This window comes from Myotis yumanensis, unplaced genomic scaffold, assembly GCF_028538775.1.
Source record: "Myotis yumanensis isolate MYYU_CA2020_CCGP unplaced genomic scaffold, mMyoYum1.0.hap1 SCAF_16, whole genome shotgun sequence".
Taxonomy (NCBI): Eukaryota; Metazoa; Chordata; class Mammalia; order Chiroptera; family Vespertilionidae; genus Myotis; species Myotis yumanensis.
In genome coordinates, this window is record NW_027223767.1 from 15,059,994 (window position 1) to 15,083,508 (window position 23,515).

Consider the following 23,515-nt stretch of genomic DNA (forward strand, 5'->3'; position numbering starts at 1 on the left):
ACCACCTGGACAGAGGAGAAAGTGGTTTGTGAACTGTGAGGAGCTGAGCACATGTCAGGGACTGTGCCCCTGGGAGGAACCTCAAGGTCATATCTTTGTCAGATTCCAAGTTGAATTACTGCTACATCCTTTTCCCTTCTTCCCTTCAGAATATTTTGAGTGACTTTCATCTCTCTTCGTAGATGAATGTTTGAGATGATGCAACTGACCCACCTGGGGTCCTGAAGCCCAGTTCATCTTGGGAAACCTGCTGGGCCTCCAGAGTATGTGGGCCAATTTTCACCTGTAGCTTGGTGAGAATAGGGTATTAGGGGCCCACTCCCTCCTCTGGAATCATGATCTGAAGATCCACTTTTATTGCATCTCTTGAGAACATTTCTGGCAAAGTGCAGATCTTCTAATGCATCAATGTGGCCACTCTGCGTTATGGTTATGGCCCACCCCACTCTGAATCCTATGTCTGCCTGAGGTGCCAAGAGAGGACTTTGGTCTTTTGGTGCCATGTTCTCCAAAATATCCTGGTTTTAATGGACCTCCTAGCATTCCACATATCTAAATTCTCTTGATTTAGTAAAACTTTCAAAATTCTACCCTTACCACCAATACTTCTATCAATATACATTTTAGCATTATGCCTTTGACCAGGGGTTGGCAAAATCTGGCCAAATCTAAGTGTTCACCTGTTGTACAACCTGTGACCTAAGAATGGTTGTTACATTTTTAAATGGTTGAAAAAGTCAAAGAAGAATTATATTTAATGACATGAAAATTATATAAAATGCAAGACATGTGAAGAGATGTACATCCAGGTATATGAAACTCATAGGTCCTGGTACAGATTCAACTTTAAAAGGACTTTATTTATCACATTATATTGAAATTGTCAAAATGAAAGACAAAGAGAATATGAAAGGAGCAAGAGGATGACTGATCTCAGACAAGGTGACTCCCACAAAGCTATGAACAAATTTCAGCAGAAACATCACTGTTCAGATAGAGTAGATGATATATTCAAAGTGCTCAGAGAAAAAACAGCTGTCAGCTAAGAATGAGCAAAGGTTCAGAGATGAAAGAGCTATAAAGGTATTCCTAGATAAACATAAGTGGAGGGAGTTCATTATCACTAGAACAGACTCACAAGAAATGCAGGAAGGAGTTCTCCAAGCTGAAATAAAAGATGTTAATTGGTAACATGAAAATATATGAACGTATATATCTTACTGGTAAGGGTAAATATATAGTCAAATTCAGAATATGCTATACAGTAGTGATCGTGTATAAATAATTCTAGTAGAGTGATGAAAAGACAAAAGTATTGGCTAATGCTGTGGGAGTGGGTGGGAGTGGGGTTGTCAGACTGTAGTAAATCCTGGGAGCTGGTGAAGGGGGGCATGGAGGCACTGGTGCAGGACAGTATGATGATCTTGAAACGTCTTTGGGGTATGCAGTGGGTCATTGACTGATGATCAGGCATTTGATTTTAACTTTTAGCTTTGTAACAGCTTAAGGGACCACGTGAGAACATGTGTGGAGTTGGCCCCTGACACTGCAAACAGTTCAGAGTTTGTATGCTCTTTTTTACAAGTGATTTCTCAGATCACAGTTCCCTGCTGAGATTTGAGTGGGATTTGAGAATTTGGGGAACACCTGCAGCTTTGTAACTTCAGAGGTGTAATCAGTTAAAAAATTCACCTTTTGTGGAGTTTTATTTTGTCAGTCATCCCTGCTAACTGAGCCCCAAGAAGGACTCCATGAAAGATGACAGAAGAAGTCACTGTTATAGCCAAGTGTGTGTTTGTGTGTGTGTGTGTGTGTGTGTGTGTGTGTGTGTGGAGGGGGGAGGGTGCTAAATTGCCCAATAGGACCAGAAACTTAATTAACATCAAAATGAATCAGCACATGTGGCTACTGAATATCTCCAAGATGTGGTGGTGGGTGAGGAGGTGGCCAACAGGACAGGTCATGGTGCTGTCCATCTACAAGGAGAGGAAGTATGGCCTGAAGAAGGGTTCCCTCATGAAGAACCTGAAGAATACACTGAGCCTTGGCAATACCAAGAGGAAAACCAGCATGTGGGACTCATCCCTGATACCCAGCACCGATGCTGAGTACCCTGACAAGGGGGAAGTTGCCACCCATATCTATGACCTCAACATCCTGGACTTTGTCAAGTTTGCCTACATGACTGACAGGTTAGGTGAACTGTTTCTGGTGGAGGGGTCATGTGTCACTGCCATGGAGACATGCAGCAATAGCTGGTGATGTGGCAGCTACAACGGGCAGTTGGACCTGCTCCCCTTCAACAACATCCTGTGGAGGTAGGCAAGCTGGCCACCAAGTTCCAAACTTACTCAGCTTGCTGAAGGGCTCATCCCCTGTGTCCTGCATGTGGTCCATAAAGTTTACCTTTTCAGCTTGGCCACCAAGAAGCTCAAGTTCGAGAAGGGAGAGACTGTGAAGGTCATTTGAAGCCTGGGAATGACCAGGAGAGGTGGAAATGCAAAAATGCCTGGGGGCAGGCAGGCCTTGTTGACTCAGCTAGTGGTGGTGCTCAGCCATGGGCCTGCCCTGTCCACGTTGCATGCCCCATACATCAGCTACCCGGGGTAGGGGCAGCGGGTGCTTTGCAGACAGAGAGTGGTGCTATGGCAATAACACACCACCAGGCCAGGTGCGTCCTCAATGAGGGGTGCTGGAGGGCGACATCCTCATTGGGGACAGCGAATCCTCGCCCAGTGACTTGTCATGTGTCTCTCAAAGCACCAGGAAAGAACAAACATTACAAGTTACAGCTTGTGAAGAGTGTCAACTGCATCAGGCAGCGGCAGTTTCCCACTATGGACACTACAAAAAGGCCCCCTCCTCACCGCGGGCATGGGGAGAAGCTGTACCTCATCAGAGCGCTTCAGTGATGTCCTCCCAGGGCCCTGCCACCTCCAGGCCTTGGTGCCACACTTACTTCCCCAGCGCTGAGCTGGTGGCTCCAAGAAGACATGGTGGGTCACCTGCTCTCCTGCAGCTCCTGTTCTGTCCAGTGGCTCCTCCCCTACTGGGGTCCTTTGCCTGGTTGATGTTTCTGTCCAGGTTCTTTATTTCCAACTGCCTCCCCTTTGCCATCCCAGCCCCTGATTCCAGGGTTCAAGGCCGCCCCTCCCTACTGTGGTCAGTTTTAGAGAATGAAGGATGGAAGAGGGCAAGTTTGTCCAGTTTATTCTTCTCAATTAGAAACAGCCGTAGGGGGAGAAACCACGATGGCGGCATAGGTAAACACCGGAGATTGCTGCCTTGCACAACCACTTCAAAAATACAACTAAAAGATGGAATGAACATCACCCAGAACCACAGGAAGGCTGGCTGAGTGGAAATTCTACAACTAGAAGGAAAGAGAAAAGCATACCAAGACTCGGAGGAGGCGTAGTGGGGAAGTAAAACACTGAGGTGCAGAGGTGCATGTGGAGCGGGCTGGCGGCTGAGGGCGCGGTTGTTGCTTTCAATCGGGAGGGAGTCTCAGAGCGCCAGTTCTTGGCGAGGCTCTGGGGACCCAGGCTCATATGGGAGAAGCGGGACTGTCTGGCATCCGTCGGAACCCGAGGGCAGCTTTCTCTCTGAGGGGCTTGCAGCGATTTCCTGGACACTGAGAAGCAGAGCCTCTGAGAGCAAGTCTGAGAGCAGCCATAGCTGCTAGCCCCACCCTGTTGATCCCTTGGGACCCGTCCCGCCCAAGCCCTGCAGGAGGCTTTTGCTGGATACCCGCAGGCAAAGGCTAGATTAGCACCTCCCTAGAGATCCAGGAGCCAGGAAACCCAGAGGTCAGAGTGGGACCATCCAGTTTGCAGCTCCCTGGAAACATAAAGGACACACTCAGGGGGCAGACTCAGTGAGCACCAAAGCCCCATTGAAGCAAGTCTTGCCTCAGAGGGGTTTCTCCAGTACAGAAGTTCTCCCACTGCAGACACAGCTGATTCTCACAGCCAATTGGCCTGGAGGTCAATTCCTCCCAGTGATAACTACAACAATCAAGGCTTAACAACAACCAGACTGTGCACAAAGCCCACAAGGGGGCACCAAGAGTGTCCTCCTCAGGTAATTGGGGAGGCTGAACCACTGGGCCCTAAAGGACACTTAGCACAGAAAACCACTTTATCAACACAGGGAAGCATAAAAAAAATGCCAAGACAAAGAAACAGGTCACAAACAACAGAAATGGAGGAAAGCAAACTACTGGACATAGAGTTCAAAACCACACTTTTAATGTCTTTAAAGAACTGTCTAGAAGCCACCGATAAATTTAGTAAGATCCTCGAAAAGACTGGTGAGACCGCCGATAAATATAGTGAGATCCTCAAGAAATCTAGTGAGACCCTCGATGTTGTGATAAAGAACCAGCTAGAAATTAAGCATACACTGACTGAAATAAAGAATATTATACAGACTCCCAACAGCAGACCAGAGGAGCACAAGAATCTAGTTAAAGATTTGAAATATGAAGAAGCAAAAAATACCCAACCAGAAAAGCAAAATGAAAAAAGAATCCAAAAATATGAAGATAGTGTAAGGAGCCTCTGGGACAACTTCAAGCATACCAACATCTGAATTATAGGGGTGCCAGAAGAAGAGAGAGAGCAAGATATTGAAAACCTATTTGAAGAAATAATGACAGAAAACTTCCCCTACCTGGTGAAAGAAATAGACTTCCAAGTCCAGGAAGCGCATAGAACCCCAAACAAAAGGAATCCTAAGAAGACCACACCAAGACACATCATCATTAAAATGCCAAGAGCAAAAGACAAAGAGAGACTCTTAAAAGCAGCAAGAGAAAGAAAGTCAGTTACCTACAAGGGAGTACCCATACGACTGTCAGCTGATTTCTCAACACAAACTTTGCAGGCCAGAAGGGAGTGGCAAGAAATATTCAAAGTGATGAACAGCAAGAACCTACAACCAAGATTACTTTATCCAGCAAAGCTATCATTCAGAATTGAAGGTCAGATAAAGAGCTTCACAGGTAAGGAAAAGCTAAAGGAGTTCATCACCACCAAACCAGTATTTTATGAAATGCTGAAAGGTATCCTTTAAGAAGAGGAAGAAGAAGGAAAAGGTACAGATACAAATTATGAACAACAAATACACATCTATCAACAAGTGAATCTAAAAATCAAGCGAATAAATAATCTGATGAACAGTATGAACTGGTGATTATAATAGAATCAGGGGCATAGAAAGGGAATGGACTGACTATTCTTGAGGGGGGAAAGGGTGTGGGGGATGCGGGAAGAGATTGGACAATAATCGTGCACCTATGGATGAGGACAGTGGGTGGGGAGTGAGGGTGGAGGGTGGGGTGGGAGCTGGGTGGAGGGGGGTTATGGTGGGAAATAAGAGGAACCAATGTAATATTCTGAACAATAAAGATTTAATTTTAAAAAAAGATAAAAAAAAAAACCAAAAAAAAAACCAGCCGTAGACTCTTCAAACAGTTATGCTGTCAGGGCCCCTCAGTAAAGAGAGTGGGCCCAGTGGGGATGCACTGAAGCTGCCCTTGGTGAAGTGACCTAGGTGCCCTCCAAGGTGAAGGTCCCTGGTCCCAGCAGCCCTTTTTGGTGTCCTTTACACACACACACACACAGGCACACGCACACGCACACGCACACGCACACTCACTAAACACAAACACATTATATGCACACACATGCACACACTATATACACATTACACACACATTGTACACACACATACACACACTATACACACACATATGCATAATTTTTTTTTACAGGGAAGTTTTTCAGGATTTACAAAGAATATGTGATTGGTAATAAAAGACATAGAAAGTTTATGAAGGAATTGCATTCTGTTTTCTTTACATTTTTACTTCTTTATCTTTTCAACAACAGTCTTGAGATGGTACATTCCTACAGTTGAAGAAGGGGTCTTGACACCTCCTAAACCTACATGCTGAGTCTCCTGGCTATTGTAATAAGAAGTAGTATGACAAAACTGTGTGTGATTTATCTTAGGTAAACTCCAACTCAATGATGGGACAGCAGTGACTGAGCATTTACTGAATGCTCAGTGCCTGAAGGGAGGTGTTTAACACATTTATTACTTGTGTGTTTTCTTTTTTTGTCACATTTTTTATTATATTGAAGTCATAAATTTAATGAGTGAAACTCCAAGAGGAAAAAAAATATTAAAAATAACTCTAGCTAAAATAATATGGACATGGAAACACAATATTAAAAATATAAATCGTGACAGCAAAAACAAAAATAGGGGGAGTAAAAGAGTAGATTTTTGTATGTGATTGAAATTAAATTGTTATAAGTTTAAAATAGATTAATAAGCATAAGATATTTTATATAAGTGTCATGCTATGCACAAAGCAAAAACCTATAGCAGATACACAAAACATACAGCAAAAGGAACCGAAGCATACCACTATAGAAAACCATCAAGCCCTGGCCACATGGCTCACTTGGTTGGAGTGTCTTTCCATGCACCAGAAGTTTGCTGGTTCAATCCCCAGCAGGGTTCAGCAGGGGAGGCAACAGATAGACATTTCTCTCTCTCCCTCTCTCAAAATCAATAAAAACATATCCTTGGTTGAGGATTAAAATGGAAAAAAAGAAAAGGAATTAATCAAATCACACAGGAAAACACCAAGAGAGGAGGAAAGGAATAAAGGAAGCACAAAAACAATTGACAAATCCTTCCCTGTCAGTAATTACTTTAAATGTGAAAGAATTAAATTCTCCAATCACAAAACATAGAGTGGCTGAATGGATAAAAAATAAAAGCAAACCAACAATAAAACCGAAGGCTGACTCTATGCTGCCTGCAAGAGACTCGCTTTGGCTTTACGGACACACATAAACTAAAGGGAAAGGATGGAAAAATGTTCAGTGTAAAAGGACGGAAACCAATGAGAGCGGGATTAGCAACTATTATATCAGACCACAATCCTGAAAGGACCCACGTGAAAAGCTGATGAATGTTCTATTGACATCCTCCCTGGGATCTCCCCTAAGCTCTCCACTCTTAAAGCTTTTAGGATGGAGGACCCAGTGCGCTCTCCCTCCTGGGTGCAAGCCCATGCCTTTCCGCACCCCTCCCCTCCCCTCCCCTTCCCCATTACCATTACCTTTACCTTCCTCACTCCCAAGCTCCAAGGGCCCTTCCTTTGCTACTGTAGGGTGTTTCCTGAACCCCTTTCTTCTACCATCCATTTCTGATACCTCTGTGATTTTCTAAGTAAAAGTTCTCTTACAGTTTGAGTCTTGGCTCTGAATTCTTCCCTAGTCAGAACTCTAATACCAAGGTCTGGTCTGACCCCTCTAGTCTAACACCTGGGGCTGTTCTCGCCGTCACAGTCAACAGCACCAGAAAACAAGAGACCTGTCTTAACTAGGAGAGGTCAGGAGGAACCAGTGAGCCCACTGCAGCCTGCGCCACCCTCTCATTGGAGAATGGTGCCCTGATACTGCTGGGCAATTGTCCCGATCTGGCCTCCAGGAAGTTTGTGTCTCTGGTTCTGCCTCTACCTCCCCATATATGTCATGACACCTCTCTGTGCCTCAAGTCCCCTCACATGAGGCTGCGAGCCTCTGCCACCCACAGCTGTCAGTAGTAACATCCGCAGGGACAGCAACAGAACAGTTCATTGAGCACTTCCTAGGAAGTGGACTCTGGTAGGTGTCTAACATGGATTACCTCTTTACCCTCCTACAGTCCAGGGGGCAGGCTCCTACCCTCTCATTTTACAGATGGAGAGAAGATGCAGAGAGCAGCGAGGCGACTTGCCCAGTGTGGTTGTGCCAGGACCGGAACTTGCTTCTCCCGGACTCCCTTCTGTGCTTATAGCACAAACCAGGCAAGTAGCCTCTTGGGAGGTGGGTGTGAAACCCATACCCTCTGCTGGTGCCTCCTGAGAGTCAGCCTCTTGTCTCTCTGGCCCTCTGAGTGCTCCCTCCCAGGGGCCATGAGGACCCATGGGTTGCTGGGATTGCACTTGGCATTCTTCCCCCACAAATCTCTTAGCTGCAGTCTAGTCTGAGTCTGGATCTGCCCTTTGACAATTCAGTTCCCTGTCACTGTCCAGGGTAAGGTTTGGTGGGAGGTTCAGCAGAGTGTGGGTGGGAAGGAGATGAACTACAGGCAGAGGGAGTTTTGTCTACTCACCTGACCGCATAACTGACCCTTTCAGGGGTGCGGCACACAGCTGGCTCAGGCCCATCTGCTCCCAGGTCTGCTGGGCCAGGTCCCAGGCCTGCTGCTCCCCGTGTTGAGCCACCAGGCATGAGGCCACCTCCATGCCACCCACCTCCTCTGGTTGAGCTGGGGTCGCCCCAGGAGAGTGCTGGCAGAGATCCTTATCAGGCAGCCGCAGCAGGAACTCCCTCAGCTGCTCCTTGCTCATACACTCCAAGATCCAGGCCAGCCGCTGCTGGACTCCTTCAGCCATCTTTACTGCACCAACCTGCTCTGCTGCACTGGTTATGTCTCTTGCACTCAGCGGGATTCGGAAGCCCTTTGGGATGCTCGCTGTGGAGGGAGTGGGTGGTGAAGGAATCAGGCAGGCAGAGAAGAGCAGTCATCCTTGGTCCCTACCACCTCCCAATGCAACACTTCTACTTGGGTCATTATGGTCACCTGGCAAACTCCTATTCAGCATTCAGAACCCGCTTTTGTAAACCCCAGGGCATCTGCCAACAGATGTTGGGAGAAGGGATGTGAAGGAGAGAGGCAGGAAAAGGCATAGGAAGGAGGAGTTCCAGAGGGGGCTGGGAGACAATGGAAGGGATCAAGTTACTGAGTTGCTGGGTCTGGTCTGGGGGCAGGCAGGAGTGTGAAGGGGGCAGGGATGGGAGGATGGGATGTTCAGGACACTCACTGTTCTGTGCTCCTCAGCCCTCAGTCTCCTGAGACCTGGACTCTTTGGACCAAGCCTTGAGCTGCAATGCTGACAGGAGGTGGGGGAGGGGAGAGGCAAAGCATAGGGTGGGCTTTGAGAGCTCAGGGTTGAGCTCAGAGTTGCCCCATCCATGTTTCTTCAGACCTCTTCTGGTCCTCACCCAGCAAGAGAGGAACAGAAATCACCCAGAGGAAACTGCTTGGGGGTGAAGTGAGGGGAGGGGAGGGGCCATCATGGTTCTGAGCAGAAAAGAAACTTAGAGCCAAACACCCAGACAGGCCACATGTACAGTCTCCATCTATAGTGAGGCCAGGGGCACAAGGACAGACAGCCTGATGCCCTGGATGCAGACCCAAGTAGCATGACATACTTGCATCTTCACATGACACCCTGCCCGGGGCCCCCGTGTATCTTTCTGCTGAGCCAGGGTTGAGAAACTTCAGGAAATTGAGTGTAGAGACAGAGGCAGCTCTCAGGCAGGGCGGGGAGCCCTGAACCTTCCTGGGGAAGCAGGGTTCCTGAAGCCCAGTTAATGTTGGGAAACCTGCTGGACCTGCAGTGTATGTGGGGTCAATTTTCACCCGAAGGACTAGGGTGTCGGGGCCGCCCCCAAATCTGGAATCATGATCTAAAGATCCACTTTTGTTGTCTCTGGTGAGGACATTTCTGGCAAAGTGAAGTTCTTCTCGTGCATCAGTATGCCACTCGGGGTCATAGCGATGGCCCACCCCACTCTGAATCCTGTGTCTGCCTGAGGTGCTAAGAGAGGGCTTCGGGCTTTTTGGTGCCACGTTCTTTAAAATATCCCGGTTTTAATGGGTCTGCTAGCATCCAACATACCTAAATCCTCTTGAGTTAGTAACACTTTCAAAATTCTCCCCCTCTCACTAATACTTCTAATAAGTTACATTTTAATATTATACTTTTGGCCAGGGATTGGCAAACTCTAGCTACATCACGATGGCTAACCTGTGACCTAAAAATGATTGTTACATTTTAAAATGGTTGAAAAAGTCAAAGAAGAATAACATTTCAGGATATCAAAATTATATAAAACTAGAGGCTCGGTGCACGGATTCATGTACTGGTGGGGTCCCTCGGCGTGGCCTGTGGGGATTGGGCTGAAACTGAAGGCCAACACCGCCTGAGGCTCTTGCCTGCTGCTCCTGCTCATCCTGACCCTGCTGTGCCTGCCAAGCTGGTGCCCAGTTAGTCCTGATGGGGAGAGGCTCGCGCCACCACAGCAGAGTTCACCAGCCATGAGCCCTGTGTCTGGTGTCTGTCCTGAGGGGTCAGGGGCGGGGGCGGGATGTGATCTGCCCTCTGGGTGGCAGTGGGACACCCTTGCTCTCCTGGGATCCAGGTCCATCCCTCTGATGTTAGTGCTCGTTGTTGGGAGCCATCTGGTGGGCACTTTTATATCATTTCTTCCTTGAGGATCATCTAGGGAGGGGAAGCAGTCGTGGTGCCCCAGGCTAACTTCTAGGAGGCATGTGGTGCTGTCTGAATTGTGCCTGAGGCGGCGCCAATGCATCCATGCCAGCCCTTCGGTGACTGGCCATTCTCCGGAGATTAGACCTGCAGGACTACTAAGGGAGTGAGTAGCTGCCGCCAGGCTGGTGGGCCGAAGGGACAGGTCAGTCAGCTGAGCGGTGCTCCCACTGTGGGAGTGCACTGACCACCAGGGGGCAGCTTCTGCATTGAGCGTCTGCCCCCTGGTGGTCAGTGCGTGTCATAGCGACCGGTCAACTGGTCATTCGGTTGTTTGGTTGCTTAGGCTTTTATCTATGTAGAAGATTGTCAAAAATCAACAACAAAGAGAATATGAAAGGAGCAAGAGAATGACTGATCACATACAAGGGGATTCCCTCAAAGCTATGAGCAAAATTTTCAGCAGAAACTTCACAGTTCAGGAGAGAGTAGATGATATATTCAAAGTGCTGAAAGAAAAACAGGTAAGAATAATTTACCCAGCAAAGGTAAAGAAATGAAAGAGCTATAACGGTATTCCCACATGGGGGTGGGGCGAGGGGTGGGAGGGGCCTTCATAGTTCTGAGCAGGAACTTAGAGCCAAACACCTAGACAGGCCACTTGTATAGCGAGGCCAGGGGCACAAGGTCAGGTAAGTTGCTGTGCTGGGTGCCGACCCATGTACCCTGCAGTACTCACATCTTCACATGGCATCTGCCTGTCCATCACCCAGAGCCTACCCACAGAGCCAGGGTTGAAGCTCTTCAGGATGTTGAGTGTGGGGCCAGGCCCAACTCTCAGAATGGGTGGGGCCACTGTGAATCTTTCTTTAGAGCCTTGGTTGAGGTTCTTCAGTGATGGGTGTGGGGCCTGGCCCAACTCTCAGGATGGGTGGGGCTCCTAAGTCTGCCAGGGAAGCTCCTTGTTGGGGCACTACAGCAAGGTCAGGGACCCTCCCGGATTCTCATAGTTTTATGGGCTTCTGCGGTCCATTGCATTCACGCCATGTGTTCTGGCCAGGAGGCTGTTGGTTTTGTGTTAGCTCAGCACTCAACTAGTAATCGTCCATCTGAAAGGGAAACAGCCCCTGCCTCCTGGTTGCAAAGCCAGTTCTCTGGGGAGCTTTCTTCTCTTGTAGAATCAGCAGAGATGTGGACTGTAGATGGAGGAGTGATGTTACCTAAGTCCTTCCCTGTTTGTAGCAGCTTCTGGAGATGCCTTGAATTGACTTGGGCTGGAGAGCCCAGGCCTAAGGGGCTTCAGCCCATTGCTCACCTGGACACAGACTCCCGTGTGGCTGATTTGTTTCTCTGAGCCTCAGTTTGCTCACCTATTAAATGGGACATCATAGTTTTGCCAAGGAGCTCAAATCAATAAAAAAGATCTTCGTAACCTCTAAAAATGTTATATAATACTGTTTTTAAAAAGTGGGCTATAAACACTGGTGGACATTCAACAGCCAGATTTACCAGGAATGGAAAGTACCACCCTAGGAAGTGCGTTGATCAGAGGGACCTGAGCCTCTATGAAGGGCCCTGAGACCCAGTGCGGTGGGAGGTATGGCCTGGAGGAGGGGTGTGATAGGTTTTATTTCCTCCTGACCTTAACTAATTTTGGCCCCCACTCTCTAGACACCAACTGGGTATCCCACAACTCAATTCAATTTGGGCCTAAGCTGGCAGTCGGACATCCTTAGCGCTGCTGTGGAGGCAGAAGAAGCTCCTGACACCACCGCTGTGCTCACCAGCCGTTAACCTGTCTTCTGGCTGAGCGGCACTCCCCCCTGTGGGAGTGCCCTGACCACCAGGGGGCAGCTCCTGCGTTGAGCGTCTGCCCCTGGTGGTCAATGTGCATCTTAGCAACCAGTCGTTCCGCCATTCAGTCGATTTGCATATTATCTTTTTATGATATAGAATGGCTGATTAAATCAGGCCTTGGTGATTGCCTTAATCTCCCATCCCTCACCATGCCTTTGGTTTTGTGGTGACCAGCCTCCATTCCGAGGGCATTTAGAGTGCCTAGCTCCTACTCATTTCACTAGTATACAAAAATCTCTTTGAGCCCGCAATCCCGGTATGTGCCATGACCAGGTATCGAACCCGTGACCTCCTGGTTGAAGCTCAACCACTGAGCCACATCGGCCAGGCAGGGAGCCCTTCTTAGTAGGTATCTTCTTCCTCAGGGTCCAGACTAGTCAGCAATTCTTCGTTTGAGTGAAAGAATTACAGCTTGTGGTTTTTGCCTGTCTTTGTTCTCTCCAGACCACAGTTTGGGTTGCTACTCAAATCTGTGTCTCTTTGGAATTTGAACCTTTAAGACCTTAGATGAACTTTTAATTTGGTTTAGGGCCTCAAGCTTTATTAGTTAACACAACAGGCAACCCTTCCAAATGACATGGCCATACTCACCTTTAGTGCTAATGGAGCACCATTCCCTCACACTCATGCCTAGAGGTGGAGGCGCCCTGTACCTATGGCCATCTTCCACGTTGGAACCTGATTGCCTGATGCCCAGGGAGGGAGACCTGGACGTACAATTTGGCTGCTGACGGTGCACTGGATGCCGAGAGCCAGGCTTTGTGCCCAGACCCCTCCCCTTCTCCAGCTGCACGCCTCCCCTGGTGGCCTCACCCAGGCTCAGGACTTTGAATGCCCTCCATGGGCTGATGACCTCACATTTGTATCTCCAGCCCCAACCATCCCTCTGATTTTGGAGCCTTTATCCAGCAGCCTCCTCCAACTCTTTACTTGGGCGCATCACAGCCATCCCAGACTGAACTCCCCAGACGGGAACCCCAATTTCACCATTTCCCGTATCCCTTTCAGCCTTCTCTGCCCACAGACTCTTCATTTCAGGAAGTGACAGTTTGGGCCCCAAACACCGACTCCTCTCTTTCTCTCAACCCTCACATTCCATCTATTGTCTGGTCCTGCCAATGTTATCTTTTTAAATAGATCCAGAACCTCATTGTCACCACATGCACAGATACCCTCCACATCCAGCCACCTTAGTCTAGATCTAGTCCCAGGTCACTGTGCTGGCCTCCCCCCCTCAACTGTTCCCCTGACTCTGAGGTTGCCCTCTACTGTCTATTCTCAGACCAACAGCCAGAGTCACCCCTTTTAAAACAAGTCAGGTCGGGGTGGGGCGGGGCCGGGTGGGGCGGGGCGGGGAGGGGAGGTGGTGCCACAGGAAAAAATAAAAATAAAAGTAAATAAATAAAAAATAAGACAAGTCAGGTCGGGCCACTTCTGTGCTCAAAGCCTTCCAATGTTCTCTGTTTCAATCAGAGGAAAAGCCAAACTCCTGTCAGTGGTGCACGGAGCCACATGTGATCTGGCCTCGACCTTTCTCTGCCTCGCTCCCTCCCGCTGCTCTAGCCCCTCAGGACTCCTTTTGTCCCTGGAACAAAATCTCCTTCCTCAGGGCTTTTGCCCCAGCTTTTGCATCTTCTTGGGATGATTTTCCCCAGACAGAAGGCTTATCACCTCACCTCCTAAAGACAGCAACCTCCTTTCCCCAGCTCCTATTAGACCCCTTACCTTGCTTTATTTATCTGTCCAGCCCTTTTCTCACCTTGACCCGATTGATTTGTTTATTTGTTTACTTTCTGTCACTCTCAGCTGCCATTAGAGTGTTAGGCTCCTCCTTGAAGACAGGCTTCTTACTTTGTTTGCCATTGCACTTCCTGTGCCTAACACAGTGCCTGGCCCACAGTATCAGAGCAGTAAAAACTGCACATATTGAATACCTTTGGAACTATTTCCTTTATCTTTCTAAACAGCTACTCACTCTGGCCAGTAGATGGCAGTCAAGTACTTCCTGTGCCTTGAAACAGCCTCCTAAGTTTGGTGGAGGACCCTTTGAGGCAGCGGTTCTCAACCTGTGGGTCGCGACCCCTTTGGGGGTCGAATGACCCTTTCACAGGGGTCGCCTAAGACCATTGGAAAACACATATATAATTACATATTGTTTTTGTGATTAATCACTATGCTTTAAATATGTTCAATTTGTAACAATGAAATTGGGGGTCACCACAACATGAGGAACTGTATTAAAGGGTCTCGGCATTAGGAAGGTTGAGAACCACTGCAAAGGATAAGCCAGAAAAACGTAGAAAGGATTATTTCTGATTAATAGCAGGAACATTTTTCAAACCCAAATAGATAAGGTTTCTACTCTTTTAAAAGTTCTAAGTCCAGTCAAGAGCTAGGAATGGTTCATACCAATAAAAGTTTCTGGAGGGGAAACAAAAGCGGTGGTTGTTCCTATGAGCCCAGCAAGGCAATTCCAGCCGTTTGACAATTCATTTCCCCAATGTCTGTGTATTTCAAGCTTAGGTAAATTGTGCACCAAACACCAAAAGATGAAATTTTTTGTTAAAAATACAATCTAGTCCATCCGTTTCTCCCTTCCCCCGTGCCTTCTTGTCCTCTTTCTAATCTCTCGTCCAGTCTGAAGAAAATATCAGGACTTGGGGTCTCTCTTTAGCATGATTTGCTTTTACTCTCCTGGCAACTTTGACAGGAATACACACACCCGCATTGCCATCCTCCAAGAACCAACAATACAGGTGCAAAGTGGTCACAAGGCAGATTAAGGACAAACACCCAACTCACTTCTCTAACCTAACGTGCAGGTGTAGTTCTTCCAAAGGCCCGAACAGATTTATATCATTTAAACAGAACGCACCCTGTCACAAGTATTCTCACTTGGCCTTCTTACCTGCACTTAAGTCTCAATCAAGAATAATGATTGGTGCCTGTCTTACATGGGTAAGAGGACCCACCAATGAGGGTCTCTTCCTAGAACCCAAGCAAGACTCAGGAAGTCTTCACCCTAGAAGGAAGAAATCACGCATGACTGTTAGAAACTCATTTTACTTGGAAAACATTTCAAACTTACAGAAAAATTGCAAGAGTAGTGCAGTGAACTCCCACTTAGCCTTTACCTAGATCCTCTAATTATTATTATTATGACATATTGACTTTCTAACTCTCTCTGTATACTTACTACTATTTTATTTATTTATTTTTTTCTGATGATTTGAGAATAAGTTGTAGATGTTAGGACCTTTGACTTGGAAGGACTTTGGCAAGTATCAATATTTTCTTACATAATAATACAATGATCAAAATCAGAAAATGTAACATTAATGTAATACACGATCTAATTACATGTAACTTCTAAAATGACAGTTTCCGTTTTTTATTTAAATCAAATTATTAGGAATAAAAAATCCTATATAATAAAGGGGTAATATGCAAATTGACCCTAAGGGCAAAACGACGAGAATGACTGCTGGACCAGTCTCTGTGAGGCGCACTGACCACCTCTTGGTTTCTTTCCCTGGCCGGCAGGCTCTGATCGCCCGATGGAGAACGGGGAACTGGAGTGGGTGGCAGGGGATGTGGGCAGCACCAGGCCAAGGCCCCCACCCCGCCAGTCGCCCCCCACATAGAGGGTGACCCATAGTGGGGGCAGGGCTGGCGAGCAGGCAGGAACAGCCGGCCTCTTGGTTCCTTCCTGGGCCATCAGGCACCCATCACCCGATGGTGAATGGGGAACAGGAGGTGGGTGGTGGTGGCTGGCAGGGCTGGCTGTGGGCAGCTGGGGAAGATGGCCCTGATCGCAGGCCAGGACTAGGGACCGTACCTGTACACAAATTTTGTGTGCTAGGCCTCTAGTAAAATATAAAGATATGTAGAGTAAAATGTAAAAATGTCCCTTTAATTTTCCCTGTCATCTCATCCACTTCCCAGGGGTAACCAGCACTAACATTTTTACATAAATGGAGTTATAGTTCTCTACAAACTACAGACAGAGGACATGATTTTTCTCTTATTCTGCAGACCCTTTCATGTGAATAAATATGGCCCTGCCATTCCTTTTCCTCTCTGTATTTGTAGAGTATCTCATAGTTTGTATGGACTAAAACTAATGGAATCAGTCCACCTCGATGGTAATTTAGCTTGCTTTCATTTGTATTTGGCTGTTAACAGCTACTCTGCACTTTGCACACATGTATGTCTGTGCACACGTGTGACTACCTGTAAGGGTTAGATTCCTAGAAAAGCAATTTCTGGATTGAAGGGAACAAACTTTTAACAAATTTGGCTCAGAAATTATCTCTTTTGGAAACTCACTTTTTTTTTTCTCTTTCAAGCACTTTATCAAGCAGCTGGCCACTGTGCCTCTCTGGTTTGTCCTTTACGAAGCTTTGAAGTCCAGCGTTTGACCCCTCTCAAAACATGTACGAAATGCCATCTTAAAGCACATGCTTCATGTGCTGCCTTAACTTTTGGTTTCAACTTATACCTCTGTAATCTTGTTTTAACGTCGCTTGATAAATGCAGCAACTTAATACAATTTTTATTTTACTTTACTAGTATATGTATGCTAATTTATATACCGAGTCCTTTCAGAACCAGAAGGGCTGTGAGTACATACAACAATTGCATTGAGGTTTCTCATGACAGGTCTGGGAGTGGGGGGAGGGGCAGATGATAGCAGCTCCTGATGGGATCTGCTTCTCACCAGGCACTTTGTGGAGCTGGCTCACTGCACCTTCCTAACCCTTTTCTAAGATGGGGCTCAGGGTCTCCAGCTTGCAGGTGACACCAGATCTGGGAGACCTAAATCCCATGGCCTCATCCCCAAGCCCCCTTCAACTGTGAGTGTGCTGACAGGTGAGCTCACAGGGTGACCGGTGAGTGTATCTACCTCCAAGAAACTTACATCTTATCACTTCCAAGGCTACTTTTAAAAGGCAGCTGGGATGCAGGACAGAGGTGCACCTTGAGCTTGTGCTGGCCCTCACCACAGGGGAGGCCTGTGTCCATTGCATTAAGTGGAATGTCACCCACTCCTTCCCTCTGGAGGCTTTGAGCTGGAAAATACAGAGGTCAGAGGATGACCTCTGAGTGTATGTGACAAGCCCTGTTGATGTCAATCAAAGCAAAAGGACTTTAGCTGTAGCAGGAGGAACTGGGATTAGCTCTGGGGTAGGACTTCTGCCCAGTGAGAAGGACTAATTTCAAAAATGAGTTAAACATGGAGGTAAGTATGGAATTTCCTTCTAATAGCTTTTCAGAATATGCCAATTCCTCAGCCATCTGGGCTTAAGCATGGAGAATTAATAAGGCCTCTTGTGACAGCCTTGCTAAGCCTCCTGAGAAAGCTACCAGTCCCATGCCAACTGATCATTAGCTCCAGGACTCAAGGCTTTCTTTTCTAGGCCACCAGGGGGTGATAGTTCAACAGAAATGAATTCATGAGGCAGGGTGTGTGTTTTTTCCATCACTGAGTACTCACAGTGTCCTGCACAATTCCAGGCATAAAGTAACTACTCAGCAAAAGATGAACAATGTCTAGCTGTGCAGGACTGTTCAGAGGCCCTGGGAAATGAGACCTGGTTCTAAGCTTGGTCCCTGGCCTGGCTCCATCAGCTCTCTCTGAGGAGTAGGAGAGGAAGGATGCTATGTCCAATGATTTCTTACTTGCATTTGTTCACTCACATTTGTATTGACAAAAGAAACCAATTTTTGTTCTTCTACATTGCTCCACACTCTTTCAGACCATCATAGAATACAGGATTAAGACAGGGAGAGAGAAGGTTAGACTCAGGAACGAAAAGTAGAGCCTAAGATCAGAGACTTTAGGTTGGCAAACAGGCTTTGAGGAAATTAGTGTTCTGCTGCCCAGCACAGAAACTTCACCCAAGTGGATGAAGAGATGCAATTTCAGAGCCACCGAAATAAATGAACCGGGAGGTGGATATGGGGAGTGACTTGGGGAAAATGACTCACACCTTGCAAGCTCTGGTATGACACTCGGAGCCCTGATGTCAGTGCCCACGTTGCACCAGCAGCAGAAAGGATGCCCAAGGCCAGGTACCAGCAGGCAGAGCATTGAGCATGAAAGAAAAGCTTCCTTCTCTTTGTACAAATTGAGGCCACAACTCCCAGGACTCTGGGCTCTGCTCTGGGCTCCTCACCACCTTGGAAATATGCAGAGCCTGCAGAAGCCACGTGAAAGACCCTGTGCCCGGCGCCCTGTCTCTCCATGATCCCGCACACGAATCTGTCTGGTGAGCCATCTTCATTTCTAGTGTCTGCTCCTTCTCTCCATGCCCCCTGTGCCTCATCATTTCTTCTCTGGATGACTGTGATGGTCACCTCTTAAACTCTTCTACCTGCCTCTGATCTTACCACTTTGAACCCATCCTCCATGTAGGCAGCTAGAGAGATCTTTCCAGCACACAAACCTACTCATGCCACAACCTCCCCCATCACTCCCCACTGTGGTGCGCAAGCAAAGAGCTCTGACCTCAGTCACCTTTCAGGCCTTATTTATATGCTGTCCCCAGGTGCTCCCCATCCCCGCTGTGTCTTCTCAGTGCCCAAGAGCCACCATATCCTGTTACCCGCTTATTCCTGTTCCCTCCCTCTGGGATGCCTTTTTCCTACTTAGTGAACTCTGTCTCATCTAAGTTCAGATGTCACCCCTTGCTGGAAGCCCTTTCCCATTTCCCCAAGCACAGTTCCTTCCTTGGCCTCACAGAAATCATTTATTTATTGTTACAGAGAACTGTGGTCTTATCTGTCTCCCCTGTGCCTCAGACCACAATCTCCTTGACAGCAAGGATTGTACCTTGCCCTGGCTGGTGTGGCTCAGTTGGTTGGGTATTGTCCCATGCACTGAGGGGTTGCTGGTTTGATTCCCATTTGGAGCACATGCCCAGGTTTCTGGCTCGGTTCCTGGTTGGGGGCGTGCAGGGGCAGCTGATCGATGTTTTGCTCTCACATCGATGTTTCTCTCTCAAAATCAACTTAAAAATCTATTTTTTAAAATTGTTTCTATTTATTTTCATATTCCCTTCCTCCCACCACCTAGCAGAGGGCTCGACATGTATTTGGTGTATAATAAGAATTTGAAAAAATGTAAAATATATTAAGCTCAAAGGATGGACACAGAGACTGCCGTGTGGGGACAGACTCTTGAGTCTAGAACAGCTGTGGGCAAACTACGGCCCATTTGAAATGAATAAAACTAAAAAAAAAAAAAAAAAAAAAAGACCGTACCCTTTTATGTAATGATGTTTACTTTGAATTTATATTAGTTCACACAAACACTCCATCCATGCTTTTGTTCCGGCCCTCCGGGCCAGTTTAAGAACCCACTGTGGCCCTCGAGTCAAAAAGTTTGCCCACCCCTGGTCTAGAAGGACAAAAGCTGAGAAATGACACGAATGAAAGCTATGGAACCCTAAGGAAAACAGAGGGGGCACACAAACTACTGGGTGTGTCTATTCCTTGGTCCCTGGACTGCCATTGTCTTTTGCTTTCAGATCCATCCCTGCCTTGCTCTTGCAGGCTGTTTCCCAGGCCCTTGCCAATGGTTTCTGTCTAGGTTTGGCAGGAGTTTAGAGCTGGGAGGAAGGGAGAAGTCAGGGCACTTCTGCTTCTGTCTCTGCTCTGGGCAGGAGGGCATTTCCTGGCCCTGGCTCCACCTGCCAGACTGTTCCTGATTCCTGCTGGATGTCCCTCCTCCATGGTCTCACCTCCTGCCAGACAGCCTCTGCTGTGGTCCTAGTTCAGGCTGAAGGGCCCTTGCTTCTGGGTGTGGAATAACACCATCCCCCGCCCCCTTTGTGTCCCACAGCCATGGGGGGTTGCCGGCATCCTGCTGTTGCTCATTTTTGTGTTGCTTCACCATCTTTGTTTGGATTCTTATTTAGCCTTTTCATCCCACTGTGGCCCATCTTCTGTTTGGGACATACCAGAGTGGTTTCAGTTTCCCGACTGGACCCTGACCATTACAGTCTTCTTGCTTAGACCAGCTGAGGGTTCAGACCTGGGGTCCTGGCTCAATCTCTGTCCTTGCTTCTACTTACCAGGGTCCCTTGCCTTGACCACAGTATTTCTGCAAGGCAGCCATTACTGGCCCATATAAGAGCCAGCCATCACCTGTCTTACGATGACATAAATGTGCCTTATGTAGCATATGCCTATGATTCCCTTTGGGTGATTTTGGAGATCTGGGTCCTTGACTAAACCATCATCACGTGCCTTGTGGTTCTCATGAAGGAGGATCTTGGGACCTGGCAGAAGGAGGTAAGGGCAGTGGTGCAAGACCACACCCCTGTGTGGCCACTATTCCCAGGATGCTCCTTACCTCCTGTGCCTTGACACCTGGAAGAAGGATGTTTGAAACACACTCAGAGGGAAGTGAACTTCAGGAATTCCATATGCCAAGAGCTGGTGCCAATAGGAAATACAAAACCCTTCCTGAGAGACTGGCAGAACTCCACAAGTGATCTGCGTAGGATCATTAAGGGGAGTGAGCCTGTCATGTGGCCATCCCGCTGGAGCAGGGATCATGCACCTTCAGGGACCTGTCGGGAGCCAGGACCACCGGGGCTGGGTGGACCAGGGCTGACCCCAGGGGTAGACCGTGCTCCTCTGCAGAATGGTAGGAGGTGAAGAGACTCTTTCCTACCTCTGGAGGAGGTCAAGGTGTGGGGATTGAGATCGGGGAGTGGGGCTTGAGAGGGGGTGGAGCAGCCACTAGAAGAATGCTTCCCCTGGAGTAGAGAAACGAACACATTTAAAGCTTCAGTTTGATTGTCAGGATGACTCGCACTGATCAGGGAGAGAGCAGGAACAAAAGAGCTAAGAGGGAGCACAGGAAAGAGACCTGGGCACCAGAAGAGAAGGGCATTTTCTCAAAGGTCGCCGAGGAGATAGGACATCAGGAAAGACAGGAACTCAACACGCAGGGCGCTGATGACCATGCTACCTGGTGGGAGTGTCTTCCTTGACTTCGTGCCTCTAGGTGCCAGGTAAGTGGGAACACAGAGGTGGAAAAGTCACAGCTCCTGGGAAGGGAATGATGGGTACTCACACCCTGGTGTGCAGACAGACAATAAAGCAGATGTTCATGATTTTGTGTGGTAAGGGTTCTCACACAGGGAAGGCACGCCTGTTGCTGTGGAAGCTCGAAGAAGAAGCACCTACCCAGGCCAACTTGGGAGCCAGCGGAGGCTTCTGGGAGGCAGGGACTTTGGGGTGAGGTCTGGAAAGATCTGTTGCAGTTTCCCAGGAAAAGAGGAGGCAGTGGGGTGGGGGGAGGGGAAGGTGCGGAAGGCTTGTGAGAATGGTGCTCAAAGGCCTGAGGTGAGGAGGGAGCAAGACCTGTGTTGGGAGCTGGAGTGTGGGGTGGGTGGAGGGTGAGTGGGTGGTGATGGGGAGACTGGAGAGGTGAGTGGTGGTGGAGGGTGTCCTGCAAGGCCTGATGCTGCTGGAGGATTTGGGGTTCTGTGAGCACGAGGGGGGGGAGGGTGATGGAACAGATTGTGGTTGAGGAAGATCATCACCTGGCTGCAAAGGGGAAGCATGAGGGCAGAGGAGTAGGACTGAGGCCGGGGACCAGCTGTTGTACTGGTGGATCTGACGCTGTTTCCTGCCACCCTGGGCTGTGCCGTGAACGCGGACAATCCTGCTGTCACAATCAAGGGGACCGATGGGCCTGTCCCATCACTGGCCAGGAACACGGGAGCTCCACTGGGCTCCCTCTGGCATGGAGAGAGGGGGTGGCATGCTCTGAGGTGTGCCCCCCGCCAGCTCGCACAGGAAGTGCTAAGCACTCTCCAGCCCGGTGGGGACACGGCTGTGACTCCCTGTGTCTCAGCTGGAGGAGTGCTTTGCAGGTGCAGTCAGAGGTCTGATGGTCCGAAGAGCAGCGAGAGCTCGGGTTTTGCGGGATGCATGTGAGGGGGCATCTCAGAACAGCTAAACTCCTTTATTAACTTAATGAGTTTGGCTGCTTTCCTGGAAATGCAAGTGCCATTTGGCACCATCGCTGCTGCTTCAGAAAGGGTGCCATTAAATGAAGAATCGGTAGGAACACACTATGGCGATGAAAGAAGCTGCCTGGGAGATTACACGATCACATGGGCTCAGTAAGGACCCTCAGAAGGAATCGTGCACAGCCTGAGGCCAGGATGCAGTTAGCTGGTGGGGGTGGGTGGGAGGAGGAGACTCGAGCAATTCTCTGGATAATCCAATCCATGCACGTGATAATGAGCACTAGTTGAAGGACTAATATGAAAGTTATAGTAAGGTTGAAGTAGAGACTTTGAAACCCCTCCCAATCTTCTCCACCCCTCACTCCTGGAGGTGCCTCCAGAGCGGGTTCCTAAGGGCAGGTAGGACCCGCGTGTCTGGCTTTGTCTTTCCTTGTCCCAGCTTAGCAGCAAGGCCTGGCCCTTCCCAGACCCACTGAGTAGGAACCTTGAGGCAAATGACTTCCTTCACACACTGCACCAGACTCATCACGCCATGGGCTGAGGCTGGATCACAGGGCAAAACGGGAACAGAAACCTCTCTTCCTGCCCTTTTATTCTTTGAGATGGGAGGGGACTTCAAATTAGGGGGAGACTCAGGGAGTCATTGGGTTTTTGAATTTGCAATATTGTTGTGAAACCCTCTTCCTCTAAACTGAGTTTGGACCTGGTTGGATGTGGATGCCATGGGGACAATAAACATTCCCAGATGAGGTCAGCCCAAGACTTTGCCTGAATTCAAGTGCTGCCGGGTCCCCAGGAGCCACAGCTACAGAGAGCAGGGGGCAGAGCAGCCTCAGCAACCACCTGCTGCTTGCCAGCCCTGCTCTCTGAGCCTGGCAGGAAGCCAGGATGGTGGTGGTAGTGTCTGCAGCTGAGAAGGGGGCGCAGCGGTTATGATGCCATGCAAAGCCCACACCACTGGTCGGTGCCAGGACAGAGCTGGAAGACAGATTGTCTTACACCGAAGTTGGGCCCTTTCCCTTGTCCCTTTGCTGGCTGAGGAGAAAGGTGCGTGTAGGGGGGATAATGCGAAGTCAGGTTTGAGCTCAGACCAGCCTGAGAAGAATGTCTGTGGTTCCCTCCACCCTCTCTTGGCTCCCATCCCAGGCAAGGATGCCACATGGTTGAGCGCTTTTATAAAATTTTTATTTTCCAATTACATGCTCATTGTAACAAATCAAACAACACGTAAATGGGGAAAGTGGGCGGAGAAAGGCGCTTCCTCTCCCAGCCCAGTCCGAGACCTGGTCCTAAGCTCCTGACACTTGGTTGATGGTGCTGGCTC

General features: G+C 48.4%; 1 pseudogene; it reads right to left on the reverse strand.

The window, feature by feature from the left end:
* The window catches only part of LOC138994984 (NACHT, LRR and PYD domains-containing protein 1-like), a 44,718-nt pseudogene extending 36,257 nt beyond the window's left edge, over positions 1 to 8,461 (reverse strand).
* Between the last annotated feature and the right edge of the window lie 15,054 nt (positions 8,462 to 23,515).